This window comes from Chelonoidis abingdonii, chromosome 4, assembly GCF_003597395.2.
Source record: "Chelonoidis abingdonii isolate Lonesome George chromosome 4, CheloAbing_2.0, whole genome shotgun sequence".
In the NCBI taxonomy this organism is placed as follows: domain Eukaryota; kingdom Metazoa; phylum Chordata; order Testudines; family Testudinidae; genus Chelonoidis; species Chelonoidis abingdonii.
Genome location: NC_133772.1, coordinates 86,623,615 through 86,641,272, shown reverse-complemented (window position 1 = coordinate 86,641,272; position 17,658 = coordinate 86,623,615). Strand labels below are relative to the sequence as shown.

The window sequence follows — 17,658 nt, the reverse complement described above, 5'->3', positions numbered from 1 at the left end:
TCAGATAGTTTTAGTTGCTCCTGGCATTGGTTGCCACATATTTGAATATGTGCATATTAGCTGCATCACACACTCATGGCTCCAGCACATAAATAATGTAATCAATCCAAACGTGATAATATTTATTTGTTGTAGACTGAAAATGTGGTAGGCCCTACACAAGAGGAAGAAAGTTCCTGTCCTGAAGAGCTAGCTCATGACATCCACCATCATTTTTTCCCTCTTATTCCACATCTCTCCCCAAAACAGTGGAACAAATCAAAGCTGAACTTGCATCCTTAAAAAGTGCAGTGATGTGAGTTAACTTGGGAGTGAGACAAATGGTGCTGTGCCTGTTGCTATACTGTTGTTACTAGTTGGCATCTGACTAGTTGATATTTGTGTGTGTGTGTGTGTGCGCGTGTGCATAAAAAATAGTGTTGATGAAAGTTAGTATGTCTTTTTTTTATTGACATAACAGGTACAATACTGGTGACAGCAGCAGCTCAAACTTTCTAATACTCCCTTCTCAGCTACAGCTGTGTGAAATAATGGATTTTTTGGTTTGCTGGCAATTATGAAAAATATTAAAATTCATTTTGGTTTGAAAGCAAAACCAAATTAATTTTTTTTGTCAAATCAAGAAATTGAAAAAGGCTTGTTTTGGGTCTTATGAAACATTTCATTTCAACAAAACCTAAACGTTTTGCTTCATTTTCAAACTTTTAAAATATTTTTGGGAAATCTGAAACAAAAAATCATTTAATCATTTCAAACTGAAAAATCAAAACATTTCATTATGAAAAAAAATGTCAAAATAAAATGTAGATTTTTTTCTGAATTTTTGATAAAAATCAGTTTAAAGAAACAGACATGAATTGGCATTTTGGCATTTTTTGCCTTCACAGCTGAGAATTTATGCCAATTTGGGGGAGGGGCTGTTTTTCATGGTGTGGAACACTTTACAGTCACTGCTGATATGGGCTCTCTTTGAATCAGCAATCTAGAGGGAGAATACTCAGCTTAATAATCACCTGAGCCATGCCACACTCTCTCTCTCTCTCTATATGACCAGTCTGCTTAATTTAGAGCATATTTTCCATACAGACAGCACAAAAGGGTAAAGGGTCAAGAGAAGATCTATCTCAAAGCAGTCAAACATTTCAGTACAGGAAGGTGGTAGAATCAGGCCACTTTATTTCTCTATTCAGAATCACTGGTTTTACGCCCACTTTAATACTAAACAATGGAAGAAAAGACAAGAATTGAAAATTCTGGTAGTTCTGCAGCATGACTTCTAATTTAGCCACACATGCAAGATGTTAAATTTAATTACATTATGATCATTATTACTGAGCTGTTCAATTATATTAACCTCTTGGGCCAGATCCTGTGCACCATTTAGGACTAAATCTAGAGTTGCCTCTCCCTTTGTCGGTTCCAGGACTAGCTGCATCAAGAAGCAGTCATTTATGGTCTCCAGAAATTTTATCTCTGCATCCCAGCCTGAAGTGACATGTACTCAGTCAACATGGAGATATGTGAAATACCCCATTATTATTCAGTTTTCTATTTTTGTGGCCTCTCTAATCTCCCTGAGCATTTCACAATCACCATCATCCTGGTCAGGTGGCTGGTAGTATATTCCTACTGCTTTAGTCTTATTATTCAAGCATGGAATTTCTATCCATAAATATTCTATGGTACAGTTTGAGTCTTAAGATTTTTAATATATTTAACTCTATGCGTTCTTTCACATATAGTGCCACTCCCCCACCAGCATGATCTACTCTGCCCTTCCTATTTATTTTGTATGCTGGTATTACTGTGTGTGATGGCGTATGATTAGGACATGACCATTTGTATCATTAATACTGCCACTGTTAGACAATTGCAACACATCTTGCACAAAGTATATTATGTAAGGTGTTGATGGAAGTTATTGTTTGTGAAGTATGATTGTCCTGTTTATATGTATATATCATTTTTGTATCTGAAGTGATGAATATTGGCTCTATCTATTTCAAGTGCATTTGCTCCTGGGATGACACTCACCAGGTAATTTACATCCAGTCTGGCCAGCACATTGTGAATGAACTATTCAAGAACTATAAAGAACACTCAACCCTCACAATGGGCCACAGAAGTTCTTCCTCACCCGGTGTACCTTCCTGCGGATGCTTTAGCCAGCATATGGATAATGGCTGCTCCTATGAATCATCAAGCCATGCAAGTCATGTGACTTGCTCACATGATCCTGCATTCCATTTTGTGCTTGTAATTTTCCACAAATTAAGGCTGAGAGCTGTGTTTGGGACAGTGAAATTCCCTCCACATGGGCAAAGGTATAAAAGACCCTGGAAGCAACTCCATTTTGCCTCGTTCCTGCTCTGATCTCAGGAATACAGACTTACTCTAAAAGAAACATATTGACTATGGACTGAGGACTTTCCAATGTTTTGGAAGTTACCAGAGATGTTACAAGCCAACCTGTCTGTACCATCACTGCTACAAACCTCATCCAAGAGCTTTGCAATGACTTCCTTAATCCTTTTAAATCTCTCCTCTTTCTTTTCTCTTATAAATAAACCTTTAGATATTAGATACTAAAGGATTGGCAACAGCATGATTATTGGGTAAGATCTGAGTTGTATATTGACCTGGTTATGTGGCTGATCTCTTGGGATTAGCATTTGTATACAACCACTTACAAAATTTGTCAATATTTACTTGTCTGCCTTCCTGTGATGTAACTAAATGGGACTCTCTTTCATTTGACTGTTTCTCTTCAGCTCCTACTGGTACTTTATCAACTTCTATCCTCTTCTCTTTGCTAGGATATAGAGATGTCCATTAAGAGATCCTTCCCTATGGGATGTCACTGTCCAAACTATGTGCTCCTCCTCAACTGTCAGTTTTCCCTACCTCTTAAGTTTAAAAATTTCTCTACTACCTTTTTAATTTTACATGCCAGCAATCTGATACATTTTGGTTTAGGTGGAGCCCATCCTTCCTGCATAGAGTCATCCTTTCCCAAAAGGTTCCACAGTTCCTAATTAACCTAAAACCCTTCTCCCTACACCATTGTCTCATCCATGCATTGAGACCGTGTAGTTCTGCCTGTCTAACTGGCCTGCACATGGAACTAGAAGCATTTCAGAGATGGTTACCATGGAGGTCCTGAACTTTCATCTCTTACCTAGCAGCCTAAATTTGGCCCCAGGACCTCACTCTGATCTTTCTGTAGGTCACTTGTACCTACACATAGTACAACCAATAGCTCCTCTCCAGCACTGCACACAAGCCTGTTTAGATGTCTTGAGAGAGCCGCATCCTTCACACCCAGCAGGCAATTCATCATGCAGGTTCTCTCAGTCATCACAAACTCAGTTATCTATATTTCTAATAATTGAATCCCCCATTACTATTATCTGTCTCTTCCTGATAACTGGGGCCCCCTATCCCAGAAGGGGTATCCTAAATGTGAAAGGATACCATGACATCATCTGGAAAGAGGGTCCTAACTATGGGATCATTTCCTTGTGCTCCAGTTTGATGGTCTTCTTCCCTGAGACTTTCCTCCTCCTCAAAAGCACAGAAACTGTCAGATTGGGGGTGGGACTGCTCTACTGTGTCCCGGAAAGTCTCATCTATGCACCTCTCTATCTTCCTTATCTCCTCCAGTTCAGCCATGAGCTGCTTTGCACCAAATGCATACATATGCCACCTGCCTAATCATAAACATACATGTGACATTCAGTTCAATACATTGGAGAGCCCCTATTCTGCACAAATGCATATAGTTATTTCCAAAAGCCAAAATAACAGTAGGGTCTGATTGCTGGAGCAGTGGAAAACTCAAGTCCTTTCCTATTTCCTCTAAAATATGAGGGGATTTTTTTGCCCTTTTGAGGACATTCAATCCCTGTTTCCACCTGGAGACAATGGTGTTAGTTCCAGGGGGAATGACTGTCCCTGCCAGCAGGTATATGGGATCTTGGGGAGCAATTACCACACAGGTGGGGTGCAAAATAAACTTTATTAAGAAAATGCAAAAAACAGGGAAAATTCAATAGTGAGGGGTATGGGGTTTGTTAAGGTAGACAATTGGGGAGGGGTTTCTTTTAGCAAATAGTATAGGGGGTTTCAATAGTGGGGTACAATACAGTGGGGTACAATACAGTTGGTAACCAATTAACACTGAAGTATAAATGTAACAAGTAGCTAACAAGTTCTATATAAAAGGTGTGTCACAGCAGCATATAGCCAACTAACAGTTATGGGAAAATGTGGTAAGTAACCAACTCTAGGTAAAAATGTGTCACAGTGGTATAAATGTAAAATGTGAGGTGTGTTAGAGAGAAAAAGGGTAACCAATGGGGTTTTATGCTAGACTTCAGTAATACAATTGAGGTTTGGGGGTAATAGGAGAGTGTGGAGGAAGGGATTAAAAAGGAGAGAGAGAGAGAGAGCTTCAGGAGACAGAGAGCAGGCAGGCTGCAGGTTTAAACAGCAGAGAGAGAGAGCAGGCAGGCTGCAGCTTTAAACAGCAGAGAGCAGAGGGAGATTTAAACTTCAGGAGACAGAGGGCAGGCAGGCTGCAGGTTTAAACAGCAGAGAGACTGAGGGGTATGGGGTGACTGGAGAGCTCGGTGGGGGCAGCAGGAAGACAGACTTAACCACAACTATACAGAACACAGCAAAATCTTATCTATGACCTAACTTAACCAAGACTACACAAATTAGCAAGTAACAGAACACAATGCAACAATTTCTTAAACCTAACTTACAGAACACAATACAAACAATTCTCTAAACCTAACTTAACCACAGCTATGCTGGGTGCTGGTTAAGTCTGGGTGCTGGGGAAAGAGAGAGAGCAGCTAAGATAATAAAATAAAAGTATAGAGAATTTCACAGAATTTCACAGAGGGATTCTTACCAGCCCCAAAGGAAGCAGCAGAGGTAAAAGCAGCAAAATCATCAGAAGGCTGGGTACAGTCTCAATAATCAGGAGATCTCTCAGGCAGCAATTCGTTCTTCGTGGGGGGGGTTCAAAAATGGGGGTACCCTCAAAAATAAAATGAGAGCAGAGAAAGGACCCCCCCAGAACCCCTGGCTGATCAGACCAGGCAGCAATGCAGGAACCTTTCTGAGGTCTGATCAGAAAATGTCTGGTTTTAAGGGCAAACTTAGGCAGTTTCCCACCAGTACTTTTGATTGGCTCAGAGGCAGGGGACAGAGAAAAAAAAAAAAAAAAGGCAGGTGAGCACAGAGACATGTCTAGGCAGAGTCCTGTGCAATAGGTGACTCAGAAGCACATGAGGCCTATGACTCATGCCCAGGACCTTAAAAACACAATAGGCCTTGCAACTGGACATTGTCCACCCTACACCGAGCCCAGGTTTAACAAGGTGATAACAGGACTAACCCTTTGAACAGGGCAGTGGTCCCACTTAGCACAATTGGCCATCCCTTTGAAAAGGGCAATGGCTCTTGGTAAACAACTTTAAGGGGCCCTCCCTTTTGAGAAGGGCAGTGCCCCTGCTAAACAACTTAACAGCCAGGGAGGGGAGGCCACAGGAGAACAAAAACAAAATGGAGACAGCTGTAAGAAACAAAATGGAATAGGGGGATAACTGTAACAGACAATGACAAACTGAACATTAGTGCTGTGCAGATATCAAATATCTTCAGGACAGCCTTTCCTCTGATCAGAGGGCTGAGGTCTACAAGATGACCCCTTAACTTTAGAAGCATTTTTAAAAAGATCTCAAGTCAACTTTGATTTGCAGGCTCCACCTCTACATTTAAAAAATTAATTTAATTCCAAGGTTTCCTGGGGTTGTAAGGCAAACCAAAATACTTAAAACTGGCTTCTGCCAAGCAAAAATCATGATAAGAGACGGCAATTTTTTTCCATTATGTGGTCATTGATATTTCTTTTAGCTGTTCAGTCCCTTTATAGTAGTAAGGGGAATTTTCACTTATCCAGGGACAAGGGCTTACTAGCTTCTTGAGAAACCAATGGAAAATTAGTTTATAAGCTGACAATTTCAGCCACAAAATCTGTGTATAACAAACCACACAGACATAGTCTCTCATAACTGGAAGCTGTCATATGACTCCAACCACCCCTCTTTATGGTCCCTCTGTCCTAAGATAGCTGCACTTCACATCAGCACACTTTCACAGCATTTGCCAAGTGCTTTGAGGCTCTAGGAGCATATGACTATCAACACAAAGAGGATTCTGAATGCAATAGTTTGCAATGTATGAAGAAGACTCACTTACATTTGACTAGTAAAACAATTTAAGCAAAAGGAGACCCAGAGCTATACAAAACAAAATCAGATTTATCTTGATTTTCCTCTCTCCATTTTAAAAGAATTTTCAAAAATGTTCCAGAATTTAAAATAAATTCTGTGAAGATATGGGCCGGTCAGTGTCCAAAGAAATAGACACCACTACCAAAGTAATTTCAAGGCTGCGTCTCATTGCCAACTCCAGGATTGTCATCTAATTGTCTCAAAATCTAACATCCCACGTTCAATAGTAAATGATTTTTAACTCTGCTGTGAACTTGCTTGCTTTCACCCCAGAGCACAGCAAAGGAAGCCACCAGCACATGGCATACTTGAATTAAAGCATACGGACAGAACAACCTAGGTTTGTGTTGAGTCAGAAATGGAGAAGCTGACTACGGCATGTGCAGGGTGATGAGGAAGGGAGATAAATCAGAAATAAATTATAAAGTTGTCTCATCTGCGAAGGCCCAGTCATGGTTGCTAGTTTTCAGCTTCACGACACCGTCTTGTTGAACATATATCAGTACTTAGTAATTACCATCTAGTGAGTTCAGTTCAGAGATCACCAGAGATTAATTTTACCAACTGCTTCCAGTAAGCTTGTAATGGAACCAGTCCTTTTGTCCCAGCCTCTTAATCTGCGTTTCTCCTCTCTCCCTCTGCCCCCAACCACTTTCTGGAGAAATGGTCTGAAGTAAATAGGATGAAATTCAATAAGGACAAGATGCAAAGTACTCCACTTAGGAAGGAACAATCAGTTGCACACATACAAAATGGGAAATGACTGCCTAGGAGGTATTACTGCAGAAAGGGATCTGGGTGTCATAGTGGATCACAAGCTAAATGTGAGTCAACAGTGTAACACTGTTGCAAAGAAAGCAACCATCATTCTGGGATGTATTAGCAGGTGTGTTGTAAGCAACACACGAGAAGTAATTTTTCCGCTCTACTCTGTGTTGATCACGTCTCAGCTGGATTATTGTGTCTAGTTCTGGATGCCACATTCAGGAAAGATGGGAACAAATTGGAGAAAGTTCAGAGAAGAGCTACAAAAATGAATAGAGGTTTAGAAAATATGACTTATGAGGGAAGAGTGAAAAAATTGGGTTTGGTTTAGTCTGGAGATGAAAAGACTGAGAGGGAACATACGTTTTCAAGTATATAAAAGGTTGATACAAGGAGGAGGGAGAACAATTGTTCTCCTTAATCTCTGAGAGTAGGACAAGAAGCAATGGACTTCAGTTGCAGTGTAGGTTGGATGTTAGGAAAAACTTTCTGTGATTAAGCACTGTAATAAATTGCCTAGGGAGGTTGTGGAATCTTTTAAGAGCAGGTTAGACTGTAGGCACTGACTCTGTGGGTGCTCCAGGGCTGGAGCATCCACAGAAAAAAATTAGCGGATGCTTAGCACCCACTGACAACCAGCTCCCCTCTCATCCCCCCTCCTTCCCAGCACCTCCTGCCCACTGTAATCGGCTGATCCATGGCATCCAGGAGGTGCTGTGGGGGAGGGGGAGAAGCAGGGAGTGGGCAGAACTAGGTGGGAAGAGGAGGAGTGGGGGTGGAGAAAGGGTAGGAAGAGATTGGGCAGGGATGGGGTAGGGGCAGGGCCTAGAGCAGAGGGGGGGGTTGAGCACCCCCGGGCCTGGAGCACTTGTCAGGGATGGTTTAGATAGTACTTAGTCCTGATCAGAGGCAGCTCTACATATTTCGCTGCCCCAAGCACAGCGTCATGCCGTGGGGGTGGGGGGCGCTCTGCCACTCGCCGGTCCCGCGGCTCCGGTGGACCTCCCGCAGGCATGCCTGCAGGAGGTCCACCGAAGCCGCGGGACCAGCAGACCCTCCACAGGCACGCCGCCGAAGGCACCCTGCCTGCCGCCCTCTCGGCGACCGGTAGAGCATCCCCCCTGGCATGCCGCCCCAAGCATGCGCTTGGCGTGCTGGGGCCTGGAACCACCCCTGGTCCTGATGTGAGTACAGGGGACTTCACTAGATGACCTCTCAAGGTCCCTTCCAATCCCTTTCAACGATTGTTTAGATAATGGCATAGAGAGTACACTTATAAAGTTTATGAACAATGCCAAGCTGCGTGTGGAGGGGATTTGCAAGTGCTTTGGAGGATAGGATTAAAATTTTATAATTGGAGACATACCTATCTCCTAGAACTGGAAGGGACGTTGAAAGGTCATCGAGTCCAGCCCCCCCAAGTGAATTTGTGAAAATTGACAGCACTAGTAATACAGCCCTCTCTTTGTGCCCAGATCAGGTACTATGTGGCACTGCCACAACCAGTGCAAGCTTCCTCCACGCTACCTCCCAAATGTACCTTAATCTGACCTGAAGGAACCATCTCTAGGGATGAGGAAAGTGCAATCTCTGTCCTTTAAATCCTTAACCTCTCTTCTCAGAGAGCCAAACATGATGGTGATCTGATGTGGACACTTATCAGCTAGTAACAGAACTACGACCCCAGGTCATTTTATGCAGACCATCTACTACCTTCCATTTTAATTACTTTTGACCAACACCATTCCGTGACTAGATTCAGATGGTTGACTTATAAAAGCTCTAAAAGAATTAACTGTAGTTTAATAAGAGAATAAGAATTTATGATGAAATGCAAAATTAAACCACAGGTTGGAATCTGAAGTGGGAAAAAGTAGATTTAGCTGAAAATTTGTTCTTTCACAAATCAGTTCTTTACAGGCTGTGTGGGTGGGGGGAAGATAGAGAGCGAGAACTCTGTTTAGAAAAGTTTTAATAGAGTGATCTATTGCAGGGATTGACGGAAGTCTGCTGCCTCACTACAGAAATTTTTAGACGCAAAAGTTGCCTTAGTAACAGGAAAGATTTTCTTTTCTGTTGCATCACTGCACCTAACGTAAAAACAGCCAGGTCTTCAGACTACATTAGCTTATACAATGATGACTAAAAAATAGAATTCAGCAGACCTGCCTGACAGAAATGCAGATAAGGGAGCTGTTTCAGAAGGGGCGAATTCTGTACATTCATAAAAGAATTTCTCCCATCCCCACACACACTTTCATTCACTATATGGCAGAGTACCAGGGTAAGACCCATTAATCTAATAACCAAGAGCATGAAGATGCTGAGATGTGCCATAGAGAAACTATTTCTATACAAAACTCATCTAAAATAAGCTTATACATACAAACATTCTGAAATAGCAACTGTCAGAAACAAAAGCTGGCCAAAGCAGTTTCAGTTCACCAGCCTTTCCCATCTGTGTGGTGTTTGCTACCGTGAGTATCACTCTGAGTGCTCACTTTGAACCAATCCCCCACATACAAAATTAAATACTGCAGAAACCAAGGATTTTCACCTGAATTTGTACTGGAATCGTAAACGAGTTCTATCTCACTGAAAAAGCTTCAGGAATCTTAAATCCTTCAGCAAACCTGGGCTAAGTTTCATGTTTGTAATGAGACCCAACAGGCCAGTTTTGCAAGATTTGGGGTTTTGTAACAGTATTTTACATGAATTTTATTTTGAAATTCTGTGAATGAATCAATGGAGAGGGCCGTGAGAATAGCCAACTAGTTACAGAACAGGGAAGTTTGTGTACTACTGATTCCTGAATTACCAGTCAACTACCACTTCAGATTAATTCAACGAAGATGCATACTCTACTCCAGTTAATGAGCCATAGCTACTTTGATGCAAAACTGAACAGAATGTCACCTAAAATGAAGATGTTTTCAAGACCATAACAAGCATAATTAAATTCCAGACTCTCACTTCCCAGATCCAAGTACCACATTTAACTGAAGCAGCACATATCTCCAGTCCTGTTTTTGTCACCTGGAAGGTCAGCACAGCTACTCAAAACAGGAGACTATTTGCCAGTACTGTGGTGGATATTTTACTCTCTCTGTATCTCCATGATTAATATGTAATTTGGTCACAGCTCGAACTAGTGCTTTCCAGTTGTCCATTTTATACATGGAAATCCCAGTCCCCAGCAGCTTATTCACAACCTGGAATCAGGATGAAATCTCTCTTTCCAATGTCCACTTTGCCCAGTACATTATTTGTGATGGGAGTTCAGGTCTAGGGCACTTCTGGAGATAAGATCCTGGACCACATGGGTCCAGGATCTGTTCTGGTAGATCAAGTCCTGTGTTCCCAAGTCTTCACAAAAATTAGGATCCAATTACAAAATATACATCCACAATTTAAAAAATCCCAAACACCCAGACTTCTACCAGAAAATTCTCATACTAAAACTTAAGCAAATGTTCTGGAAATTGCTGTCCAGTATCCTCCTTCACACAGCTGGAAATACAGAATTTCAAAACCCTACTCTGCCTAGCTCAACAAAGACAGAGTCAGCAAAAGGAAATCCTAGGCCTGGCAATGACTTCCTTTTCCAGCTAAGGTGCCATCTGGAAAGGAGATTTCCCATGGAGCAGGCTGGAAGTAGCCACAGTATGGCAGAGTACAGAAAGAATGATTTTCAGTGACACTGGGCAGGTGAGACAAGGCAGGCTGCGCATACTGTGGAAGGGAAGAATATAAATGACTCAGCAAGCAGCTGTTGCTAAGTTCCCTTGTAAAAAAAAAGGATAAGTTAAGGAAAGATGGAGGAGGAGGAGCTGATGGATACCCACAGTGGAGATTTGTATTATTATGGCAAAGATAATTGAGAAATTTCATGGTGTCACCATCCAAATGGGTTCTCATGTGACTGTCTGGTTCCCCACTCCTGCTTTTTAAAGGAATACAAAATTTATACCCAATTTGTAAGTCTTTAACAAAAAGCAACACTCTACAGTAAGGGGACAAAAGCTATACTGTACAAAGGACCAGTTTCTGAATATGGAAAAGTTTTGAAAACAAAGCATCACTCACTTTAAAAATGGACATTCTCTATTTAAAATCTCAGGGCCTAATTTTGCCCTCAGATACATATGACACTTCTGAGGGCTGAAGGTTCTTCTTAGTGAAATCAAGGATAATTTCTGACTTTTTACACTGCAGACCTCCGTTTTCAACATGTAGATTCAACAACATGCTGTAACAAGTCATAGGCAAAATTAGGTAAGAATTCATAATAATAGATTGCAATATCTGTTCTGTGATATTTGTGAAATCTGGTAGCACTGGACAATAGTTTCTCCTTATAAAGTTGCAAATTTTCATTAATACGTTTCCAGCTTACCACACAATAACGCAGATGTTAATTTGGAGCTATTCAGAAAATAGTTAATAAAATATACCCACTATGAAACTCAGCCATTTGGCACTGATGTTCTTGAGAAGAATGTTACATTAAAGAGCACAGGATCACAAATACTGGCTTCCCTAGAGAACTGATGGGCAAAACTGTACCCACTATACCCCACACCTTTATGTTTGTGGCCGCTAATTTTATACACATTAACAAAAGCAACTCAGGCTGGACAGTCTCACCAAATGATTAGCAAATGCTCCATAAACACATTAAAGACCCACAAAAGATTCTTGTGTGTTTTATATTGCACCACATAAAGCAGTGTGGCAGGTCATTTCATGCATGATTTAACTCATTGCCATGTAATGTATCACAAGAAAGATTAGATCTTAAAAAAAAGTGTGGCAAAGTGAATGCAAAGCAGTGTGGTTTGCAGTACTAGCAACCCTGTTTACCACCATCAAAAGAGTCATATTTTCAATATAGCTCTCCACAAGGGTATGCAACTCCACTGTCTCTTAATTTTTTTATAAAGTAGTTCAACTAAAAGAACATATTGCATTAAAAATGTTAAATGCAACAATCAAAATGGGGGAAAATAAGTTTGCTATCTGTGGGTACATCTACACTATGGGATTATTCCGATTTTACATAAACCGGTTTTATAAAACAGTTTGTATAAAGTCAAGTGCACACGGCCACACTAAGAACATTAATTCGTCAGTGTGCGTCCATGGTCCGAGGCTAGCATCGATTTCCGGAGGTGCACCCACCACACAACCATACCCAAACCCACAAGACCCAACCAAAACACCACACACCCAAATGTGGTAGCTATTCCGTAGCTATCCATATTCTTGCAGTCTCCCTGCCCTAGAATTCTGGGTTGAGAGTCCAGTGGCGATGGGGCAAAAATCATTGTCGCAGGTGGTTCTGATAAGTCATCAGTATTCCTTCTCCGGAAAAGCAAGCAGACATCATTTGCGCCTTTTCCTGGAATTGCCTGGTGACGCGCATAGCACGGCAAATCCCCCATGGAGCCCGTTACAGGCGTTTTTTTTTTTTTTTTACAGTCACTGTATGTTTTACTGGATGCCACAGACAGAGAGAATACTCCAGCACTAAAAGGCAGCATTCATTTGTGCTTTGCATGATTAGCAGAGACGGTTACCAGTTTCTGTACGTCTGCTGCGGGGTACCTGGCAATGAGATGACGTTATCTGTCCTTCTGTCTGTCTGCTGTATCATGGGTGCCCTGATGAATCGGCGCGTGGCGCAAGGCAAAATGGGAATGATCCCCGAGTCAATCCCTCCTTTATGCGTTTCAATATGAGTCAGTTCCGCCTAGGAATATGGGGAGTGTAACTAAGAGAACCAGTGTATCAGAGAGCACAGCTGCTCCATGTCCGATCCCGCGAAATGATGAGCTACATGCCATTCACGGGGGGTGCCTGCAACACCCCACCGTTGCCGTTCTCCTCCCCCAACCTTCTGGTCTACGTGAAGTGTCCCCCCCATTTTGTCATAAGTTATGAAGATGCAGAATAAGAAACCGAGTGACTTGTAGTGAGATAAAGGAGTGGGAGCATCATCCCGGTGCTATGATAGTCAGGCCAGGAATTATGCCGGTGTGGGGGAGAGAGAGCCCGCAGCATGCCGCTGCTATGACAGTCCGGCAGGACAGAATCTTTCTTTACACAGCGAAGGAGGGGGCTGATGGAGCTCAGGCCCCATTGCTATGAGGAGAGCGGTTACCTGGTGCCGTTCTTACCATTCTATGGAATGGACCGAGAATCATTCCTATTTTCCCCAGGACCCCTGGCAGCTCACACTGAACCGCAGGAGCATCACGGTTGATACAAGACAGTACACAGGTTATACTGCACGACTGCCCACGGCCAGGGGAGAGAGGATACTGTCTTCACTGCTGCAGCATTCACGTCTACCCAGCAGCCTTCAGTAGACATAGGGTAGCTATTGAAAGAAGTGCAAATGTTCTTCCCTTTCTTTCACTGGGGGGGGGAACTAAATTGACGACTATTCCTGAACATCTGACAATGTGTTTACCTACAGACACGAGCTCAGGTACAAGAATGAAATACTTTCGACATGCTGGGACTTGTGGTATAGCTGGAGTCCTCAGTACCCCCTCCCTCCTCCATGAAGTGGTCATGCCTCTGGCTTCCGTTCCGTTGTCACGCAGCAACTGTGGTAGCGCAGAGATTTTTTTTCAAACGCTTTGGCATTTCATCTTCATGTACGGGAGCTTGCATAGAACAGACTTTTTTTCCCCATACGAACCGATCAGCATACAGTATCTCCGTACGGTCATGCTGAGCTCTTTTTGGATTTTGGACCTGCGATTGCCACCCGCTAGCTGAATCAGAGTCACGCATAGGCAAACGGAATGAAATCAATTCGCAGGGCTTTCTGTTTACCTGGCCACTGCATCGGTTTCAGATTGCTGTCCGACGAGGTTCACTGCATATGACTGGTGTATTAGCTGCCCGGAAGGCTCAATTCACGTCAATTTCGGCCACACTTAACCCTAATCTGAAACATGCAATACCGATTTTAATGCTACTTCTTCGTGCGGGAGGAGTACAGAAACCAATTTAAAGAGCCCTTTATATCGATATAAAGGGCCTCGTAGTGTGGACGGGTACAGCGTTAAATCGGTTTAACGCTGCTAAAATCGGTTTAAACGCGTAGTGTAGACCAGGCCTGACTCTTCAAAGTTAATGCTGTTAAGCGGAAGTGTTCTTCCCAGAAGAGCCCATTCCAGAAAAGGGAAGGGAAAAAAAAACTGTTTAAAGATTCTGTTTGCTAGGGAGTTGATATTCAGCTCAGTTTTTCTTACCTCTTCCAGTTACATCTGATTTGCACATCCATTTCTTGTAATGCTTTTTAAAAATAGGTATTAAAAAAGCTTAAAAGTTCATGCTCATGAAAAATGCCAGATCAACAACTCTGAAGAATGAAGTCTTCAATTTATTCCCAAATAGGTACTGTTGGAGCACTGGCACAGCAAGTCTTTACGCACTTCCGCTTGCCAGCATATCCCAGCCAATGGCATAGAGGGCTAAGTCCACTGGAATTTTTACCTCCAGAATTTCATCCCACATCCATAGAGGGGAAAAACTAATAAGCCTAACCCACTATGTCACTTCGCATTAATGGTAAAATATATTGTCAATGGCTTAACAACTTTGTGACTGTTTTATGATGCCAATTAAGTCTTCTCATTGTATTATTAATAGTTTATATAGCTACAAATAAAAGCTAGTTGAAAAACAGTTAAAAAAAGAGCAGAGAATATTCTGGAAAACTGCAGGAAAAAATCACTTGAAATTTCAACCAGTGACAAGTTAGTTACAATAAGGTACTATAGAGATAGGAAATAAGTATCACTAAATACAGTAATTCACAGAACTTTTGACTATTGCCATAGATTAACACAACTAACAAGGGAATTTAAAATAAGATGTTCTCAAAAGTCAAATCTTGCTACTAAAGAAATTCTATACCTTGTGGACTAGCACCAAAAAGAGTAAATATGATGAGATTATTACATGTACAGTATACACATCATGTTCCTTCTTGTCTGTATGGAATGCATCTAGCACACTGCCACAAACAAGTGATAATAATATTAATAATATTGTCAAGGTTTCTTTCCCACTCTGAACTTTAGGGTACAAATGTGGGGACCTGCACGGACACTTCTAAGCTTAATTACTAGCTTAGATCTGGTAACTCTGCCACATCCAGAAATTCAGTGTCTGAATCACTTCTTGTCCCCTCCAACCTTCCCCCCTGGACAGCCTTGAAGGCTTCACCAGTTCCTAGTGAACATAGAATCAAACTCCTTGGATCTTAAACACAGGAGTAATTAACCATCCCACGTCTATCCCCTCACCAATCCCCTGGTGAGTCCAGATCAACCCTTGGATCTTTAAAGCAAGGAAAAATCAACTCAGGTGTCTTAAAAAGAAAGCTTTTTAATTAATAGCAAGAAAAGTAAAAAAAAAAATCATCCGTAAAATCAGGATGGAAAATTACTTTACAGGGTAATAGATTCATATAGCAGAGGAACCCCCTCTAGCTTACGGTTCAAAGTTACGCAAGCAGAGGTAAAATCCTCTCAGTAAAAAGGGACATTTACAAGTTTGAGAAAACAACATAAGATTAACACGCCTTGCCTGGCTATTACTTACAATTTTGAAACATGAGAGACTGATTCAGAAAGATTTGGAGAGCCTGGATTGACTTCTGGTCCCTCTTAGTCCCAAGAGCAAACAACCCCCAAAACAAAGAGCACAAACAAAGACTTCCCTCCACCAAGATTTGAAAGTATCTTGTCCCCTTATTGGTCCTCTGGTCAGGTGTCAGCCAGGTTTACTGAGCTTCTTAACCCTTTACAGGTAAAAGAGGCATTAACCCTTAAGTATCTGTTTATGAGAAACATACACACATTATATGCATACACGTAACTTTTAGCATACATGTATGTAGAAGTGTGAAATAGATCTGAACTCCCAGATTTTGCAAAGTACAGATCCAAAGTTCCAGAGTCAGACCCACTTTTAAAATTGGGTAATACAATACTCCACCATCTAGACAGCTCTAACCCTTGGGAAAATCTGGATCTGTATTTTATCTTTGTTGCTCAGGACCATCTTTACAGTGAAGTAATGCTCAATAAACAAAGCACTTATTTTAAACAAACCCCCATTAGCTACAAAATTACATTCAGCAAAATCACATTAACAAATGAGGTCTCTTATTAAATTATCAGTTTCATGCTCTTTTATTGTAATATGATCAAAGATGTGACAGCAGCTACACTAGTTTGCTGGGTAGCAGTTGTCAAATCTAAGAAGCATAACACTGAGGAATAGAAGATACCTTTTAGAATGAATATATGTATCAGTAGAATCCATTTTTATTTAAAGAGTCAAAAAATTGCTCTTAGAAAGCTCTTTGGGGGCTTAGGCTAAATCTATTGCTGGAGCCAGTAATGCCCAGACAGTATGGACATCTCAAAGGCCTACTAGCGAAGCTAACATGAGAGCATTCTAATTGATTCTGACAACCATGCATTATTACAGTTAGCATGGGCCCCATGTAGTCCTGAAAGTAAGTTTACTGTAGCTGACACAAATCTAAAGAAAGTGACTGTCCATGAGGGAGATAAAAAATAAATGTTATACCCTAAATGAAACATGTCGACAGAAACAAAATAAAGCAGTTTTAACCCCTTGACCACAGGCATTTTCTAAATTACCAGCCAAGCCTTGATCCACATACTTAACTTTAAGCATGTGAGTTGTTCCATTCATTTAAAGATTTGTACAAAATCACTAAAGACTATTGTCCTTTCTTTCACGATCAGTGTCCTATTCTCACACTAGTGTTGTCCTTCTGCCAAATGGTACCATAATTCTGGGTCCTTGCAGGTCAACTTCCCCTTGGAGGAGAAATCAGTGATGGATATATTCTAAATGTAACTTGTTTTGTTTACATGTATACACCAGTCCTGGAACAGAGATGATCAAACAGCATTCAGGCAATCACATCTTTCCAGATTCTGAGCCCAACTCCAGTGTCCAACTCCCAAGAGGCAATTCTGCTTCAAGGATCGACTCTAATCAGAGACCAAGACTAAAAACAAACTCTCTGGCTTCTCACACAACTCCTTCTCCCCAGGACCTTGTATAACCAAAAACTAATACTAGCATTTCTTCTAAAATTAAAGACCTGCTCCTACACGAAGAAGAAACTTAGAAAACCGTGTGTAACAGCACCACCTGGAGATGCCTACCAAAACAATACAAACACACACAAAAATCTACATTACTCCATACATATTAAGTAGACAGTACAATAACTAACAGCTGTAATAACAACTCACTTTGTTGGATAGTAATAGTAATTAACTTGGAACAGACAGCTGAAAATCAAAAGGACAACATGAAAAAAATGGCAGAAGTTGGTTACTTCCAGAGGAATTTTATGTCAAGTTCACTAATTACCATGCACAGAATGTGGAAAAATCAAGAGCAACCAATATTCACAATTTGGCAAGGAATGAGAGGTCTAATCCAATATTCCTGAACACTGTTACAGGATCTCCACATGCAAAGCCAGTATCTGAGAGAAATCATGCTGAATAAT

At 41.4% G+C, this 17,658-nt stretch overlaps 1 protein-coding gene across 1 annotated transcript in view; it reads right to left on the bottom strand.

Annotated features, from left to right (window-relative positions):
• RGS6 (regulator of G protein signaling 6) overlaps window positions 1–17,658 on the bottom strand; it is a 500,599-nt gene that overhangs the window by 168,294 nt on the left and 314,647 nt on the right.